General features: G+C 38.5%; 1 long non-coding RNA gene across 1 annotated transcript in view; it reads left to right on the top strand.

The window, feature by feature from the left end:
- Positions 1-20130, top strand: part of LOC128907161 (uncharacterized) — a 40409-nt gene that overhangs the window by 3229 nt on the left and 17050 nt on the right. Inside the window, exons 2-4 of the long non-coding RNA XR_008465490.1 lie at positions 4265-4348; positions 12783-12890; positions 17295-17379. This is a non-coding gene — a long non-coding RNA (uncharacterized LOC128907161). The remainder of the gene's footprint in view (positions 1-4264; positions 4349-12782; positions 12891-17294; positions 17380-20130) is intronic.

Consider the following 20130-nt stretch of genomic DNA (forward strand, 5'->3'; position numbering starts at 1 on the left):
GAGTTGTGGTAGATGCAAATGGCCTTCTTTCCCTTGGGAGAGACATTTTTATTTTGCTGAGCAATCTCCGTGCATATTTCAAAGAATAGAATAGTTACGCCAAATAATACCACAGCCTGATTCAGTTACTTAGCAACATTTAATGCTAACAAAATGAAACAGGAAAGTGATGCAGCAGCAATAAAATCACTAGATGCAGAAGGGAGCTCATGACAATAATGAAGACAGAAGTCATAGTATTTTACAGGTAAAACAAAACTGGAAATGAACACGTAACCCAAGCAGTTGTCATTTTTCCAAGGAGTCTGTTGCTTATAGTTTCATTTTGCAGGAAAGCTTCCAACCTGTAAAAAAAAGCAAAGCTTGGACAAAAGCATAATTTTCCTAAATATTACTTAATGTGTGATTTCCAGTGCATTACACAGTTCTTCAATTTCTTTTGTGGTTGGCATTATTTTTTTCTAAATCTTTATCATCAGTACTGACAAAACATGAGGTAATGCTGCTGCTCTTCCTTCATTACGTTTATTACTCTCCCCAAATTATGAGAAGATAAATATTTAAGTGCGTTAGGATAAATAGATGGATAAGAGAGCATCCCCCTTGCTGGAGGCTTGGCTGCTGGGGCTCAGGACCAGCTCAGTGGTGGTGCAGCCCAGGGCAGCCCCCTTCCCTCTGGGGGCAGTGGTGAGAGGCTCCCAACAGCACTGTGGGGAACGAGCCTGGCCATGGAAAGCTGCTGAGCTGTGCCCTGAATTAGACCTGCTGGCTGACTTGTCAGCTTGACCTTGGACCTGCCTCAGCACTTGTGATGATCTGGACCCGTAGCTGAACATGGCCACCATCGGTGAGCCTGCCGTTATCTGCTTGCCTGATGCAGACAGGCCGTGGCTGGCGAAGCCCCTGCCTTGCCAGCGCTGGGCTCCGTCTCGGATCCCCACTCCACAGGGATGTAACGTAATCACCGAATCGCAGAATTGTAGGGGTTGGAAGGGACCTTCGGGGATCATCTAGTCCAACCCCCCTGCCAAAGCAGGGTCATCTAGAGCAGGTTGCACAGCAATGCATCCAGGCGGGTTTTGAATGTCTCCAGAGAAGGAGACTCCACAGCCTCTCCGGGCAGCCTGTTCCAGTGCTCTGTCACCCTCAAAGTAAAGAAGTTCCTCCTCATGTTGAGAGGGAATTTCCTGTGTTACGGCTTGTGCCCATCACCTCTTGTCCTGTCACCAGGCACCACTGAGAAGAGTCAGACAAATTGCTCTCCAAAAAGCATGGGAAATGGAAAGCCTTTATGAAAATAAATACATGAGCTTCGTGAAAAAATACATTCACAGATATATAGTAGGTTATTAACAATTACATTCAAAGATGTAGTTATTTTCAGCAACGATTCACAAATCAGTGTTGGATGTAGAATTTTGATATGAAAGTTGTATTATTTTATAATAATTTGCTATTGAATGTAAACCCAAATTTATTTTGGTTGAAATAAACACTATATAGTGTACAGCGAAGACTTTTGAAAGCTAATAACTATTCTAGGAAAAAAAATGGTAACAGTTTGCTGGGAAAAAATATTAAGGGAGAAATAAAAGAAGTTGCAGTCTTGCAGTGAAAAACATGACTTTAGTTAAACTCCAGAGAAACAATCTGAAAAACAGCATGTACCGTATCTTGAGACAAATCTTTAATTGAAAGCACTGGGGCACCAGCAGAAATTACGCTGTTTGATCAATGACAGGTTGGAAACTGCAACTAACTCATTCGCACTGAGGGAAATGTGAGGTCAAAAATAAGTTTTGGAAAAGAAATACTCATTTTTCAAAAAAGATGAGCTTTGACTGTATAAGATAGAGATAACTAAGAAAGGAAATGAACTATTTTAGGGATTTGCTGTATGGGGTGGAATTCCATAGGAGTTCAAGCTATATAAATTGGTAAGAAAGTACTTAGACTAAGGTTCATTGCTTTTATGCTAATGAGGGATGGCGAGAGATTTTCTAAGCTCCTTGGAACCTTTAATCAGAAAAAAACAATTTTTAGAAGCAGATTTCCTGTATTGGTAGGTTATCAGCTGGTTTCACCATATTTGTATGCATCCATACAACCAATAAATTTGGATCAGTGGTTTCAAATATGTTCATAAGAGAAAGTGATTGCTGCAGCAAAAGCTAGGCACATTACAGCCCAAGGAGAAAATGGATTGAAAATGAAGACAATATTGTAGTAATTAAAATAGATATAAAATTAATCTATAAATGAGAAGGTACCTGACTATTATAGGAGAGACATTCTCTCTCCTTTTCCTCTCTTCTTTCTCTCAGCTTTTCCCATAGGAAGAGTTGGAACAAAGAAATCTAATTAATTTTAAAGAGATGCTTAATCAGTGTATGAAGGGGGCTATATGATGTAGTTGAATCTGACTGCAGGGAACCGAACAAAAACTACTGGAGGTACCGGGAAGGCTCAGAAAAGTATTAAACTATTTGTCTTCTCTTCTACAAAGTGATATGCATTGGTGTTTACTAAAATGCTCAGCTAAAGGCTGACAGAACTACTAGCCACAAACAGTAGGTTTCCGGAGGAAGACAGACTGAGAAAAGTAGGGGTTTTCAGAGAAAGATAGCTAGAGTGTATTTAGATAAATTAGATATTCATCAGTTTGGCTGGCTGTGATAAATTTGGTTATTTAGACAGTAAGCAATCTTAAAGATACTAGCAGTTATGTAGAAAACGTACGGAGGATTGGAGAAGTACGGCAGAACTGCAAAAGGGCAAATATAGGGTCAAAAAAAGAAAAAATAGAAACAAGAAATTATAATTTGTAAGTTTAACTTCTGGTGGAAAAATCTGGAACTAACATGATCTCTTTAGTGAGCTGGAATATGGTATACAGTGTATGCATGGTAAATTGGTAGACAGCAGGAAAGTGGCAGGACCTCTAAGAATGTGGAAAGATATGCTACGAATTTAAAATGACCTTGGAGAAGTGGTCTGAAAAACATAATGAAATTCCCTACAGACTTTCATTTGTATATCTACTCCTAATTAAAATGTCTGTCCATAGTGTGCTTCTATCCCATCTAGCTATGTCTGTGATATAATGGCTGTTCAATGGAATTGCATAAAACCAAACTAAATTACTAGTGCTATTGGTAACTGTCTTTATCTCAACAGCAGAAGCTGTATCTGATATAACAGTAACATTATTTGGATAAACCCAACCATTCAGGAAATGAAAAAAAAAGCATTTTGAAGGAAAAAAAACCCTGAACTTCGCCTAGCTTTTGCCTATGCAGGTGAAACACACTGAAATAATAGTTGTGTTAGTCAGCTTATGTTGTCTTGCTTATGGTAGTGTGAGAACAGAATCAGGCTCTCTGATTTATTAAAAATGTAATGGAAGCCAGTAAGCATATTTTAATCTAAATGTTTCATCTACATGAGATGCAGAATGGCTTAATTTCTTGAGGTTTTGGTAGTTTTCAGTTTCCATGTCTTATGTTTTTGCAATTTTGACAATGTAAAGGAAGGGAAGAGCTGGAATGAGTTAGGGGTACAAGGAAGAAGGGGAGATGCTGAAATAAAACAAATTATTTCTATGGAGGTAGAAAACAGAATTAGGGTTTTGGGATAATCACATAAAGAACGCTGGAGCATTGTAAATTCTGCTGGCATGTGCGTCTGATTCTGTGGGATGCAGGCTTCGCCCTGATACTCATTTTTTATTACAAACGTATTTAGTACCATGGGTTATATTTTTAGCTCATTCTAAGATTTAAAACAAGAACAAAATTGTGTGACTTTTTGACAAGAAGTGATGTTTTAGCAGCTTTGGGGCATTGAGTCACCGTAGGCATTTGTGTATCAGATTGGGTTTTAATGGCTACTTTCTTTGAGATGTGTTATGGCTGCCATTAATAATGACAGATAGATGGATAGATACAGTTTATGCTTTCATCCCTTTCAGGTGTCCTGTAACGACTTTGAAACGTCGCATTTTCACTCTCCCGTTTCTCAGGAGGTTATGTTGTTTTTCTCTTCAAAGCCATGGTTCATTCTTAAGCTCAGGCTGTTCATGGCTTTGGCCAGAGGGAGTCACTGTCATATTTAAAATGCACCACCTCCTCACAGCAGCTGGAAATCAGTGGTTTTATCTAATCTTTGTGCACATGTAAGCCTGCCTATTAGGCTTTTTTTTTTTTTTGAGAAATGCGTTGTGGTTATAAATAACATAACGCTGTTTGTTTTTGATAATTTGCAGTGTTGCTGAAGGAGAGTGGCACCAATGGGTTATCAATCTGACCCACAGATGAAAGAGCAAGCAAGCTGACGAAGCCTTTGGTTGGTAAGGTATTAGAGTGATGTGGTTAGAATAATTTTATCCTTTCTTGGAAGGATGCAAAGTTAAGTGATTGTAATGAGTGAAACCAAAAACTGAAGATTTATTATTCTAGAGGTTGCTCTGTAATATATGCTCTATATATTGTATATTTAGAGCTAACTTTACTGCTCAAAAGTCTATCAGAGGTTAGTACATGATCAGTAATTCTATACCTCATCTTTGGTCGGCCTCATGATTAGTAATCCTATGTGATCTGTGGTTGTAAAGATTTCCCTTTGGAAGCACTAAACAGAGGAAGTCTTGAAAAGTAATATATTTTGTGAAATAGTAGCACAATATACTTTTATGATCCGTATTCATAGTATTGCTCACCGTGTGATTACAATCCCAAAATTCACTTTTCCTCCCAAAGAATCTGAAATGCTAGCTTTTTATTGTTATTGTGAGTTTGTCCAGTAAAGCTTTATGGGTTGAACTTCCTGCATTTGGTTATTTGTTCTTTGCTGACTGTGTTAATATGAACACCACTTTGTGTGACAGCCTTCCTTAAGTGTCATCCGAGCCCCAAGGGAGTCAAAGAGGATTTTGACCTTTATTTCAAAGAAAATGAATCAGGCTTGTTTATACAGAAGGAAAGCAACTGCATATATACAACTACAGTTCTAAACTTTATAGTTAAATTCAGTGCCAGTCTAGTACTAAAAACAGTCATCAACGATCTGTGCAAATTTCAGGTTTGTTTTCTTGGTGGTTTTATTTATCTTCTTTTCTTGTTTTGCCTTGTAACAAGGAAGAAACAAAAGCAGCATTTTCTTCAGTCACAAATAGATTTCTGCATAGCTCTTGGGACTATTCTGCTACACGGAGCAGGACTTCTTGGCAATCTGTTTGTCCAGTTCTTAGCAAGGTTTAGAACTATTAATTCTGAATGTGCATTTCTTCACATGTTTATTGAAAACTTTGATTTTATGATTATAACTTTGATATTATGATTTTATAAATATCTTAAATATCAAATCTGTGGAAAGGGATAGGAATTTTTAGGAAATAGTTGAAGGCCTTGTGCGTAGCAAAATTCTTCTTCTTGGTGCATTTTGATATAAAAAGGATGATTATAATTAAACCAGTCATAGTCATTTTCAGAAGCACATAGGGCTGGAAGACACGTAGATTTCATTCATTCATTATTTGAACACAAGCAATATGCAAAAAATTAAATCACTTTTAAAACCTATTAAGATAAAACTGACTCATTAACACCTATAGAAGAGCAGAGAAACAGCAGGAATTGAGCAATGTGCCTTTCAAGTTGGAAATTTATGCTAGCAAATACCAATAAACAATGTGAATAGTCTTGCCAATAGCTAGGTGTACAGTTATCCCACCATCTAGAGGCAAGAATCACTTACATATTTTTCTCCTGCAAGTACCCTAGTTAAATGAACATTTACTGCAGCAATGACCACCTATCCGTACCCAAAGGATAAATAAAGGTCTTTAAAACTGTGAGAATGGAACAGGAACCACATTTCCTTGTTTCTCTTTTTTTTTTTCCCCTTCCCTTTCTCCTGCTTCTTTCTTCCTACCTTAACTTTCCAGATTTCAGACAGTGTATGTCCCTCACTGTTCCTTAATAAAAAAACAAAGGACTTGCACACACATAGCAGACAGCTGTGGGCTAGTGGCCAGTCTCCTTTCAGTTGGTTTCTGGCTTCTGTGGAGGTTTTTGTTCTTTCCAGTTCTGACCTAAGAAAAAGGCTGTCCTGGACCAGTAATGTCTCCCCAGACTGTGGTGATTCTCTGCTCTTTTGAAGGTACCGTGTTTAGCATCTAGGTCATTCTGTGGACCCTTTGAGAAAACAAAATAGTACCCAATGACTGCATCCACACTGTCATATTAAACATCTGGAAAATGAATTTTAGGGCAAAATGGCATTCTTTTACATCTGCCGTGATGTAACAGGCATCTCAGATCTCTCTGGTATATGTCACCAGTATCCCCCAAAGGAAACTTTGGGTGTGTACAGTGCTTAAAACATCCCGCAGAGCGCATCACCTGCTGGATCTGGCACTCTGCAGGCTCTGGCTGTTCCAGCTGCTCTTGCAAAAAAATTACAAAGTAGAACTCCTAAGGATCCTTAATAGAAAACAACCAGAATGCAGGCTGCGTGTGAGGGCAGAATGTAAATCAGGAAGATGTGCTATCTCTAATGGTCTATAGGTAATTGTTTCCCCTTCCCAAAGCTGAAGAGTTGATAAAGTGGTGGAGGTTAACAGTCACTCCTAATCGCTAGCAGTAGGTCTTTGGGATGAACTGGAATTTGAAGCACTCTATGAAGTACAGTAAAGATGTAGCCAGTTTGTTTAAGGATATAGCTAACTTGTTTAAAGGTGGCCCAGTCAGATCCTTTATATTCTATGATTGTTACAAAGGTCCAGTTCTGTGACGCCAGCAGTTGTGAAAACTACTGAAACAAAGGAATTTTTCCCAGGTAAGGGCAGCAGGATTGCACCCTATAGAATGCTGTTCTATGGGATCTTCATCACATTTAAATCAATATGCTTAGAAGAACTTATTTATGATTGTACTAATAATTAATTGTTGCTATTAACATCTACCCTTATGTTAATTCTTCAGCTTTGGGAGGATGCAGCAGTTACCTATTGATCATCAGAGTTAGCACATCATTCTGATTTACCTGTCTGAAAGATACTACAATTTGTTGTTGCTAAATTAAAAACAGTTAATCGCTTTCCTGTATTCATTTATATGAAGGAGATGATTTCCTGATTAAATTTGCTGACAGTTCTAAACAGTAAATGCATGCAATGTACTATTTTTGTGTCTCTATTTTATAGCACAGTTATATTTTACTCATTTAATTAAATAAAAAATATGAGGGAAGAAGTAATTTATAACTTAGGTAATAGATCTTTCAGCTCCAGAGCTGGGATCTGTACAAAATGTATTTGGCATAGTAGAGGGGAAGAGGGTCAGGGGAAAAGCCGTTTTTCAACCGTTAAAACTGGAGTAGGCTGAATTTCTGTAGCAACAGATGAAGTTTCATCTGAATGCTTCTTCCTTTGGTAGTCACTTCCTTGCTTGTTATGGAAACTACCTGTTTTAGGGAGTGTTAATCTCATGACAGTAACTGGAATGAAGTGGTGCTGCAGCGATTACATCTGTGAGATTAACTGGGCTCAGTAACTTCAGTCAGAATTTGGCAGGGTGAAGACTGGCCCCAAGATGCTGTTGTTGTGTAAGAAGTTAAGTAGGAGCTGCATCATCTCTTGAACACAGGCTATGTTATTCCATAACATTATGGTTCTGTCACACTGGAAAAGCAATGTGCCAAAATATCTGCACCCAGAATCAGTGGAACCCCCAGGTTGTGGAGACCAATGCTTGGGGATATGGGTACAAGATTTAGGCTATATACTTTTAAAATAGCTCCCATCTCTTTCTCTATGCAGCCTCAATCACATCCCATGGCTCCTGAAGTAGCTGCACTTCTGCAGCAGCTCTTAGTACTTTTCATGGGATCACAGAAGGTAAATTGTCACTGACAATGATGTGTTAAGTCCACTGCCTTTCCCGTGAGGATGCTGAGGGCAGTTTTCACCCTTAATTATGGTCTAACTTATTAGTCAACATGGCTAGCAATGTGCATGATTTTCCTAGGACGTGGTTCAAAGCCTTGTACCTGGAATGCTCTGGTCTAGCAGTGTTCTTCAGTGCTAAGGGAGCTGAACCACCTGCACATTTGCTTGTAACACAAATCCAGAATTTGGCAGAACCTTCTTGTGGGTGAAGAAGGAGGAACGAGGCAGGTAACGGAGTGCTCCCTATGGTTTTTATCCTCACCTAAGACCAGTGCATCCTTATCCTCACCTTTTACTGTATCCTAGCTGATATAAGCATGGTAGAAAGAGAGGCAGCAGGTTAATTATAGACATAAAGAGATAAAGACAGGATTTTTCAAATAAGTCTGTGCCAGTCTGGAGAATTTATTTTATTTTCATGTCAGAAAAGTTACTGAATTAAAACCAATTTGAAATTATTTACCCTTACTGCAGGCCGTCCATTTAATTTAATGCAGTACCAGCCATTGATATGATTTATTATTTTATTTTATATATATATATATAATTTTATGTATTATGTACACACTTTGAGCGTGAAGTCTATCGGGAGATAGATGTTAGCAAAACCTTCACAGCTTCCAACACTGCAAGAATGTAATGGGCCCCACAAACTGGCAGTCCTGGTGGTGGGAGGAATAGCCTGATGAATTCTAGTGGCAGCAGCAATTCAGTGGCTGTAAAGCACTGAGTTCAGAGGATGAAAATGCATTAGGCAAGTGCTGTATACTTCCACTAATACATCACAGCATGATCTATCATGCATCTCCTTTTCCTTGGATGAATTCGCCTTCTAGCAACATCAGCACAAATATTTGGAAGAAGATAAAGAAACATATGGCTTGCAGTACTTCACTGACAAATTGTTTCAGCAGAAAGCATGCCTTTTCATTTACCTTCTCAACCAATGCTTAGAGTTAATCACAGCAACTAAGTGCCACTGCTGTGCCATATGGAAGTGGAGCTAACTGTGTTAACAGAAATTTAAACACATGTGGGGAGAGTCACAGGAATTATGAGACCTGGGATTGTGCATTTAATAGTCAGACAGGAACACTAGACAAAAAAGAGAGGAAAAAGTTGCACATTTCTTGAATCCTACTCTTTCCAAGACACTCTCTCTTTTGGCTTAAGCTTTCACCTCATATGCTCCTTCATGTACCATTGTCCACCATAAGTTTTAGCTACTTGGTAGATTAGGCAGCAGTAACACAGAGAATGCAGTCCAGGTCTCACTGAAATCAGTGGCAAGACTCCAGTGGACTAGGGAGAGCCAAAATTTCTCTTTTAATGTAGATTCAATTCTGTGAAAAATGTTGGCTTTAAAAAAAACCCAAAAAACCAAACAACGAAAAAAACCCAACAAACCTTTCTGCTGGCTGTCTAAATACTACAGGAAAGTGCCACAATTGGATCCCTGTTCTCCAGTTACTTGCCATTGTGATGAATTACTGGGTTGTATGGTGCTTTGGGCTTCCAGGTCTAAAGGGATTGTCTTGGCAGCTTTGCTGTAGCTTCACTTTAATCAATTATGGAATCAAATTGTCCTTCTTCCAGTGTTCTGTAGACCTCTCTTGAAATGATTAGAAAAGATTTAGGGGATACTAGATGCCCTCAGTGAGCACGTAACTTCAAAATCTCATTACCACTCATGAGGAATATTCTGAACAGGGCTATTTAAATCACAGGTTCAAGTCCAAATTTGGACAGTTACTGAATTCTTTCCAGACCTCATGAGAGTGAGTTAAAGTAGGATTAATCTCATCTGACTTCAGCCATCTCTAGTTTAGATATCTCCACCTGAGCTTGCTACCTGATACTGGCTATGTACTCGGGGGCAAAAAGGCAATTTTAAGGCACATCAGTAATTTGACCTGTTTTACGCTTCTTAGGATGAGATTGTTTCCTGACAGTGCCTGTGTCTTTCCAATGACTGGAGAGGGAGCCCAAAAATGTAGATTGTAAATATGTCTAGTTAGGTGAAATTCGCTCCCTTTGTGATCACCTTTCATTTTCCTACAGGACGTCCCATGTTCCTCCCAGCTTTTGGGGAGCAATTTCAGTTCCCACCATAATTCCCAACTGCTGTACCAGCACTAGGTGGCCCAACAGAATTGAAACCAAAGCACTGATTACCACTAGCTGACCTTGGAGAACTTGGGCAGCAGGCATGGTAGAAGCTGCATGGCCTTTATCACAAATGGTTGATGAGGTGAAGAGAATGGAGAGAGAAGAGAATCAAACTAATTTAAAGATTAGTAGAGACATGCAAGTATGTGCTTAACCTCATAAAAATGGAAAACAGAACTTTAAATACGCCGCTGTTTTTTTGACACTAGATGGCAACAGTATACATTACAAGTAGTGGTTTCTCAACCAGTAAAAATAAACATTACTCAAGGAATTGAATGACGGAGAATCACAGGGATTATTTTTTAGAACAGATTTTGCATGAAATTAGAAGAAAAAATAAAGCATATTTAGAATACCATATGTTTCTGCTATCAAAATATAGAACCTAGAGAAACTGATCTAAATGTAATAGAAAAGCTTATAATTGCTCTGAGTTAAAATCTGCCCTCCCATGAAAGAGTATTTATTAGAGTTTGATCAATCTGAACAAAGGCTAAATGTAGCTTTTACTGACTGGATGATTACAGAGGGTCTGGAGGTCAAAGGCTCCACTGCTTTGCTCCTCAACTTCCTGAACAAACCAGTGTGTGCATGGAGCTTGAGAGCTGTTTTGTTTTATGATGAAATACGTTTGTAGAATTTACAAACCAAATTTTCATTTCCAGCTCTCCCACAGAGAGTAGTAGATACTATGCTGTATGACTCATTTAATTTAAAAAAAACAAAAGACTGAAAGACTGCAGAGAGATGAAATTGTGCTGTTAGTTTGGGATGAGAGATCGCAGCTGCAGTTCTCCTTTCACTATGGTCTAAACCTTTTGGTTTGGTCAATGTCATTAGCCAGTGCAGAGGAACAGAAGGATGTGAATTTTTGATGCTCACAGTTCCTTTTCTTTTCCTGATGCACTTGAGATACCATGTTGGGGCAGTAGCGTGGATATATCTGTACAGGACTTCCCAGCTGCTGGGGGAAACTTCCCTAATCCTCACTGCTCATTGGTTTAGGATAATTTTTCTGAATATATCTTTCTCACTGTGGTGATTTTTAGGATAAATGTCTTCATCCCGGACAGATGCAGTACACTCTCATTCGAACTTCCCAGATTCATTTATGGTGTCATTTATAGAATCATAGAATGTGTTGGGTTGGAAGGGACCTTTAAAGGTCATCTAGTCCAACCCCCCTGCAGTAAGCAGGGACATCTTCAACTAGATCAGGTTGCTCAGAGCCTCATCAAGCGTGGCCTTGAATGTCTCCAGGGATGGGGCCTTCACCCTATGGAGCATCCCATATCTGTCAACATCCCATGAGTGCTGATGAGTCATTAGTTCTGTGATACCATAACACAATTTCTACAGTAAATGGGAAATTTGGATCTTTAAGGACAAGAAGAATTGAGTATTTAAGGATTAACAAAATGTGGAGTAAAATTCCTAGACTATTCACAAATATATCCTTTTAATATTGCTACTATTTTGGGGAAAAAAAAAATCCTGTTTCTTTTGTAGAATATTATTCTGGGCTATGGATGAGCTTTCTGTAAAATAAAGTGGGCATTGGCTGAATTAGCATGTTGCAGACTTTTCTGTGGGTCTAAAACCACAGCAGTGCTCATGGCTGAGGCAGAGGCGCTTGCCTTTTTTTTTTTTTAATGTAAAATCATAGAGTGGAGTAGAGATCTGGGCACTGAGGCCCACTTCCCAACTGTGTCCATATTGTCTTTTAAGTGTACTCTTCCTTCGATCTTCAAGCAGAAGCTCGCTAAGCATCAACATTATCTATATTCAGGTCTGTGCTATGGGCAGGTAGTGTGTGTTCAGGTTCTGAGATTGCCAGTAAGTATTTCTGTGGAGAAAAATTCTGTAGCATCAAGCACAGGCCACCTTTTAACCCAGTCTCAAAGGTTCAAAATCCACAGGATAACTTTCAGTTCTCATGTGACTTTGAGGTGAGGCATGTCCTAAGGGAAATATTTTTGTAGGAGAGAAACAATGACCTTTCTTTACTGTTAGCTGAATATGGTAACTTCATATTTCACAGATGTGGAGTATGAGGCAGAAAGATTAAATGAACTGCTCAAGGCTATAAAGAAAATTTTGTATCAGAGCCCAGATCAGAAGGGAGGAACTGCTGACTCCCAATGCTATGTAAGATACCTCTCTCTGTTAAAATAGGCCTATGAATCATCCTGAAAGCCAACAGTAATGCTTTATGAGTCTCAGCACTGCAGATGCTATTAGTACTGTTGAGGAGGAAGGGACTTCTTTATGAATGTGCAGCAATAATCATTCTTAACTCTTATAAGCATTTATTCATATTCAAAGCATTCACAATCTGAATCCAGCAAAACACGTGGTGTGTCAACCCTGCTTTCCCAGGACTGTCCTTGGCTTTACTTTTACCTTTAAAAATCCTGTTATTATTATTATTGGTTTTCAAAATGAAGTCTCCAAAGATGGTAAAAATGACTTTGCAGTCATGTCTCCTTCCTGCCAATGCCAATCCTTTCCATCCTTAGGAGGTATTTATAAGATATTGTAAGCTTCTTGGTGGCAACAGTCCACAGAGAGAAAAAAATATCATAATGTGAGCCTTTGTATTTCAGGACATATCTCCATTTGATTCTGAATGATAATACCTGCTTATTTTCTGTCTTTTCAGATATGAACAATTTTATTGTCCCGGTCTGGTGAATAACGTGTCTGCATATGAGACACATTCTGCTCACTCGCCTTTACTGACACAGACAGCAAGAGCAGAAGACTCAGGGTAAAGCTCAAATGATCCTTTCACTCAGGGAAAGAAGAGAATCTAGGATGTCTGGGAATAGCAGGAAGACTTTCCTGGACACTGCAAAGCTGTGTTCCAGAAACTATTCTGTGTCTGTACGGGAGGAGATTTTCAGGTTGAACAAGAGCAGACCTGTTGAATACATGTCTACATGAGCTACCCTCTTCTATGATGTAGGCAGTACATTAACTCTTAGGCTAGTACATCTCAAAGGACAATGATTCAACAAAAAAACAAGCTTGAAATAAAATGCATGCAAATTCCTCAGAAGTCAGTGGGATTTTAGTTTATACTAACTAATGTACCTGCCTTACTTGAAGCCTGTAGTTGCATAGCAGTATGAGGGATTTTATTGTTGCTCTACAACTTGCAGAGGATATTCCAGTTCCCAGACCTTGCAGAGTATAACTGGTTTCCCAAGGTTACATGTTGGGACCTAAGGACTTGGACTATAATATTTATGATGAAACGAGGAAAATATTTTGGCAGTATCATAGGTATTTTTTTACACATCTGACTAAAGCTTACAATATGATGATTTGAAAGTGAAACAGAAGTAAAACCAAATACCTCGTGCTTGAACTGTTGAAGCATGTTAAGGCACAAGAAGATTAAGACGCTCTCTTAATGTCAAATTGTCTAACTAGGTACGACATGGAACCAACTATACTGCAGTGCATCAGGGAACCAATCCTGGGGGTTAAGTTCCAAACTGAGGAGGTAGGAGATAAAGAGCATTTGTGTTGTGGAAGTTCTGCTGATGTTCCTCAAAGGGCTGTTTCTATGCACAGACTCAACTGGTTCAGAATAGAGGGTTTGCTGTTGAGAGGACAGGTCCATGCAGAGGAGACAAAATGTAACATCTGCGCTCGAGCTGTGCCCCTGTTGCCCCTTGCAGGATAAAAACTGCTGAAGAGCATCTGGTTTGACTGTAGATCTGAAACAGAATGATTTCACTTACACTCCCTCCTAGCACTCTAATTGCTTGTGAGGAGTGACTATGAAGTCATTCTCAGCTGGACTGCCCGTGAAACTCCTTTGGCTCCAGTTACTTTTTCATCAGTTAAGATCATCTGGATCACCTTGGTTGATATTTTCTAAACCAGGTGAATTTGGAATCAAAAGGCACACTTCTCTACGCCACTACTGGAGTAAATCAGGAGTAACTCTACTTAATGGTGCCACATTGGTGTGTGAGGAGGGAGGCCAGAAATGTCATGGAGGAGGTTCCCTTGGCAATCAAAGTCACTTAGCAGGCTGAGGTGATGATTTTAGTTGCGTTTCAGAAAATAATGTCTCTTATTCTACTGAATAACTTGGTCTTCTGTCTCCCTCTGAACATGATAAACTTCTTGGCAATTCTAGATTAGAAGGCAAATTTCCAATGTATATGGGATGTGGTGGGAGCCCCTTGCATTCTAGTAATCCCCAAGAAATCAATCATCCACAGAAGTCAAGATCAGATAGCATATGTTGGCTTGGAGAGGTATCGGTGTCTGGCCTCGCACAAAAAAAGCTTCAAGGCTGTGGTGTCATCTGTTATTTTCTGTCATCCATGAAGTGGATTATTGCTATAAAGGTGCAAGGCCTTGAAGAATCAGGCCTGAAGCTTTATAGATTATGGAGGACATTTGCATACTTGAGTGTGAAATGAACTCAAGTAACTTGAAGAGAGAAACAGTATAACATGTTGCACATAGCCTCACTCACAAGTAAGCATTAAGCATAAAAGAGATCTAGTAAGATGCCATCCAGATTCAGTGAGCTCTGAAATGACACTGGTAGTTGTTGTGGTGTCTGATGTCTCAGGCTAACGTCCCACCATGCTCTCTCATCTGGAAACAAAAATGAGTTTTCTGTATTGTTAGTAGGTTTTCACTTGACTTGCAGGCATGAGCTCATGCAGATACTTAGGAAGAAAATCTGCACAGCTTGTTTGCATACAAATACCGTAACTCATTAGCTTGATGTCCTCAGAAAATAACTTTTACTTAAGTGGGGTTTTTTTAAAATCATAAATGTCGTCACAGATTTTTCATTAAAATTAAATGCTGTATCCCAGGTCCACTTTCACAATGGAGAGATGTGTCATACTGTTTTTCCTTAACCAATTATTTGTGTTTAGCCTCCTGCATAACTATCCTCTTTGAAGCTATCACTGCTTGCATTTATATATGTGCAATGTTACATCTTCTTTTTCATTTAGCCATTATCTCATTGATTGTCCTTGGTTAAGTTACTTAAACTTCTGGGGGCCACCATGACATAGCTTGATTTAACACGGGTATTCTGCTTTAAAGCTGCCTTTTCTCTGGAATAACTTTCATATGTGCTTTCATAGTAATGTCACTTCCCATATGCATTGTGAAGTATGCCGATAAACATGTTAGCATAAGGGAATTTAAGTGTCAAGCATGTTATAACCTTTTGGAATTTTCATTAAAAGTTTTAAATTCTAATTAAAAAAAAAATCTTGAAAGTAATATTAGCTATCTTTTTCAGTAACTTTGTTTTGTAGCTGCCACAAGTCACTTCAGACTGTGTTATTAACAGCTCCTAGCAACCAAGTTGTTTACATTCATCCAGCACACTGAGAAGAAAGCAGAGTCTTGTAGATAGTGCTGGTGATTGTGCAAGTCTGATCCTGCTGTCATCCAGATGAATCAGACAGCAGTGCAGCTCCAGTAGCCAGTTGTTCAGGTATTAGGTGTGAGTACTATCCAACCCAGAAGTGATAATGTAGCTCAGGAATTAACAATTAATGAGACCAACAAAATGAGAGGAAGGCTATTGTGCCAGTGAAGAGGAATAGCTGATAAAAAGTGTCGTCCTAAATAATTTTACTTGTGAAGTAATCCATGCCCTATTCTGAAAGTGCTGAAATACTAGTTCAAGAGACTGCCTTGGACTCTAATTCAGGTAACTTCATCCTGGATATGTAAACTGTTGCCCATTTTAAGTAGTATGAAATTATTTCCTGACTCAGACTGACTCGAGCTGTTACCATTAATCACGTGCCAGAGGCAATTCCAGAAAGCCTTTGTATCTGTAGTGAAGAATGATGGATAGTTTGTAAAATGTTTAGGCATCCTTCACAGAGAAAAGTGCTGTTTAGGTGTGTGGTATTTTTATTATGGTGAGTTAGTACAGTTTGTGCATTAAAAACAGCAACAGGGGAATGCTTAAACAATGTTAAAATCTCCTATCCTGTTATTACCATGTCTAAACACCAAATGTTTCAGAAGGAGATTTAATCAAGTACTTAATACAAATATAGTTTTACTGTCATTTCATAGAATAAATCCTAATTATACTGGTAATTAACTATAAATGTGGAATCAATGTAAATCATCCACAGCACTTTAGATTATATTGTCATAGGAAGGCAGACTTCAAACTATTTTACTCACACAAATTCATATATGTTTTCCTTTTTTTAATACCTGAATGAAATAGAAATAATGAATGACCTGATCCCAGAGTGCTTCAATTAGAAGAAATAACTCAGGGCAGGATGATCAGTACTTGCATCTCTGCCTGTTATTATGGATGTATCATACTTCCATGATCAGATGCTGTTCTCAGTTGTTCATAATGTTAGTACTTACACCCATCAGAGGTGAAACTTGGAGACTATGTTTACACAATGACGCTAAATACAGCCGGGGCACTTGACTGCCAGTACTGCTAATTGTTAGCCTGCATCCTGGCAAAATATTGTCCCATGCAAACCAGCAGTCTCCCAGGTAGTGCCTGGGTATAGCTGGGTCAGCACAAGCCAGGGAGACAGTCAGGCTGTGGCAGTTCTGTTTTGGGGTGTAAGAAAACTTAGCAGTATGCCTGCAAGCCTTACTGTGATAGTTGGCTACTCAGTGCTGGAGAAGTGTCTCTGGAGTATTTTATTTACTAATACAGTCATAGCATAAGTGACAGATGTCAGCCTTCTAATTTTTGTTTGTTTGGAAATTTTCAGTGAAAACAATTTTTTTACTAAGAATAAAGTAAAAGAAAAACACAGTTTTCTTCTTAAAGTAAAACAGCCTTTTTTTCTATTCAGGTATCAAGTTCGCATGCCTTTGAGGCAGTTCTTCCAAATTGGTTGGCTTGGGATGGGACAAAGGGGAATTTAGCACTTCTGTCAATCCTCCAGCTCTTAAGAAAGAAAGAAAACACGAACATAGTGATCATCTGTAAAATACTTAGGTAAGAGGGAGCCTGGCATCACACAGGAACTCTGTGGAAGAAACAAAGACAGAAAACAATTGCTGGGAGGCTGGAAGCAAACAGGATGAGCAAAAGATTCAGTTGCCTTAAGCTTGAGATCAGCTTTTTTGTTCCAGAAGTACCCTGCCTTATTCACTAGAGACCTTCTTATTCCCTCAGGAAATTAGACTGCTACAGATAAGAGCCTCCTTCAGCATCCTGCCTTGGTTTGATCCTCAGCACAGCTTGGGAAGAACTGTATGTGGTATGTAATTAAGCAACGTACTAAAGCAGACATGCAAGAGAGCTCAATAATGTTATCCACATGATGTGGAAACAGATACATCACTCTGTTGATAGTTCTTGTTACTCTAGGCAACATTTGCTGTGACTAGCACTCTTTTCCGTGAGAGTCCCAGCACTAAAGTAGCTTGTTTATTGCAGGATTTTTATCATATGCTCTGATAAACAGGATTGCTCTGATGCTCAATCTGTGGCTTCATCTTGGCGCACCCAAGCTCTTCCATTAGGGAAAAATCCTAAATCTCCCTTAAAAGAAGCTTTAATCCCTTCCTTGCTCTCGCAGCCTCAGATATGTCACAAAAACATGGTGGCGTGTTGTTTTCTTCATGCTGTTTGCACTGTTGAACTATTGCTTACTGTAACTGTCAGCAGGTAGTATTTTCAGAGCATTTTTCTAAATCTCCTTGAGATTTGATTCAAACAGAGAAGCCAAAAGAGATTAGACACAACCACAGTGAGATTGCCTTTGGAGCAGACAGCAAAACCCACCTGTTTGCTAAAGGCTTCCTACCATTATGAGTAAAGATGAGGAAAGCAAAAACCAAGCAGTATTTCTTGAGAGATGGCTCAAGAGCCAAACCTGGTGACTTTCATTTGTAGAACTCACAGTGAAAATCTGTCAGCTTGTACTTTAGAGAAAAGTGTAGAAAAATATAGGATAACAGAAATAACATTGACTATGGAATATGTATCAATTACCACTCTTAAATTTTACAATGTCTATCGTCATAGTCTTGATTCCATTTCCTTGTATAAACTCTGTGTTTTTCTCGTGACTTTAAAGTGAAAGTTCAAATTAATGAAGATTTTTGCTTTTGTTAGCATATCTGTGAGGGGTCGAGACCTGCATTTTTTTTACCCAGTTTGGAGACATCTGAACAGAGGATAGTGCAAGTCCTGCATTATTAGTTACAACTTCCATATTTTGCTGTTTTGTTTCATTTTTTTAATGTGACAGTGGTAGATGAAAATGAGAAGTAAATTCACACCATGTGGATATTTTATATAGTTGTGAAGCCCGTTATCAACCGAACGTTTCACCATTATGCATTAAACCATTAAACATCACACATTGAATTTCTGAAATCAGAAGTCCAAGAGAAGGATCCCATGTGAACATGGCCATATAAAAATTCAGGATCTGTGAAATACAAGTTCTGGTCAATACCTTCTACTTTTTTCAAATGTTAAAAAAAAAAAGACAAAACCAAGTAATTTTCAATGCAGAACCTTCTACAAATGCTGGCAGCCAGATTAGGGCAGAGAGGAGGGGAAGAGCGCATTTCTGGAATAAAAGACATGTTCTCACAACATACACAGCTACATTGCATCTTATCTACTGAAGGCTGCAAAATCAGGGAATCATTAGATTCAGCATCTTTTGGATGCTCTGATGGATGTTAAGAACTGCATTCATTACAGAATAGTTCAGACCTAGCTAAAGATAAAGGCATCTTTACACAGTCTTTCATCTTTACCTTCGCTTTTCTGTACTTTGTCTTCCCAAGGGGTGTCACTGAGTTCCAGCTGAGGAGTATCCCTTAGCAATGGGGTTATGGGTTTACATTTTTCATCTTCTTGCTGGTGGCTTTATATGTCTGCTTCCTGTGCTGCAACTTCTATTACAGCCTTTGACAAGTAGAGCGCGGTTACACTTGACTCAGGTGCAGCAGCACAAGCACTGTAGGAAGCCAAACATACCTTAACTGCCTGCCGGTTGTTAACTCAGGCAAATAAATTCCATGTCAGGTCTGTGTTCTCTGCAAATTCAATGTTCAGAAAAGGTAATGCTTTCCTCAGAAACAGAAAAGAACTTCAATAAAAACACCCTTTTCACTTGTTCATATCAGTCACTTTTTCTTGTCAGAGCTACTATAGAGTATGCAAATGCAGAGACAGAACATGGAATTTAAACTGTTTCTCTAGGTCTCTGGTTGCTAGGTCGTTTTCTTACTTGTTGACAAATATTCTGTTGCTGCCAACTGAGCTATTAAACATTACTTGAAAAGAAGAAAATAAATGCAAATTCTCTTTTAATTACTTGAAATATTTTTCACGTCACTCAGTACCATAATAGCCTTCTTCACCAACATGCATATGCTCATTGATACTCCTATAAAGGAAGGAAATGCTATTATTCCCGTTTTACCAATGAAACATAACTAGAAAAGATAAAGTGATTTGCTGAAAGCTACATCAAGATAGTAGCAGAAACAAGTTCAGAATTCTTAATTCTTGAGTCTCAGTCCACTTCCTTAACAATAAATATCCTTTCCTGTAACCAATTTTTATTCCTCTAACCTGTACTCTTTTCTCACAATTTCGGTATTTTAGCTAGTTACTTAAGTTGTAGCTCTTATTTCTGGTGATGGCACATTGGTTTATAATTTATTTTTCAAACAGGAAATCTTAAAAAATATAAGAATTTTATAACAGAAAATCACAATTAAAATGGAAAATAATATTGTAATGGATATGCTGTTACTTTTACCTGACATAAGTTTTTTCTTGAAAATAGGCAGGGGCAGACAGATGTATATCAGAACATATTTTGCATTCCAGTTACAATAGTTTAAGAGAAACTATCTTCTCATAATTCTAAAAAAAGTATATCCAGTACTGATATTTTCACAGAGAGAGACAGATAAAATGTCAACAAATGATCATCAAACTTCAATATACTAGTAAAAAAAACCCCACATCAGTTGATTAG

Source organism: Rissa tridactyla, chromosome 3 (genome assembly GCF_028500815.1).
Source record: "Rissa tridactyla isolate bRisTri1 chromosome 3, bRisTri1.patW.cur.20221130, whole genome shotgun sequence".
Lineage (NCBI taxonomy): Eukaryota > Metazoa > Chordata > Aves > Charadriiformes > Laridae > Rissa > Rissa tridactyla.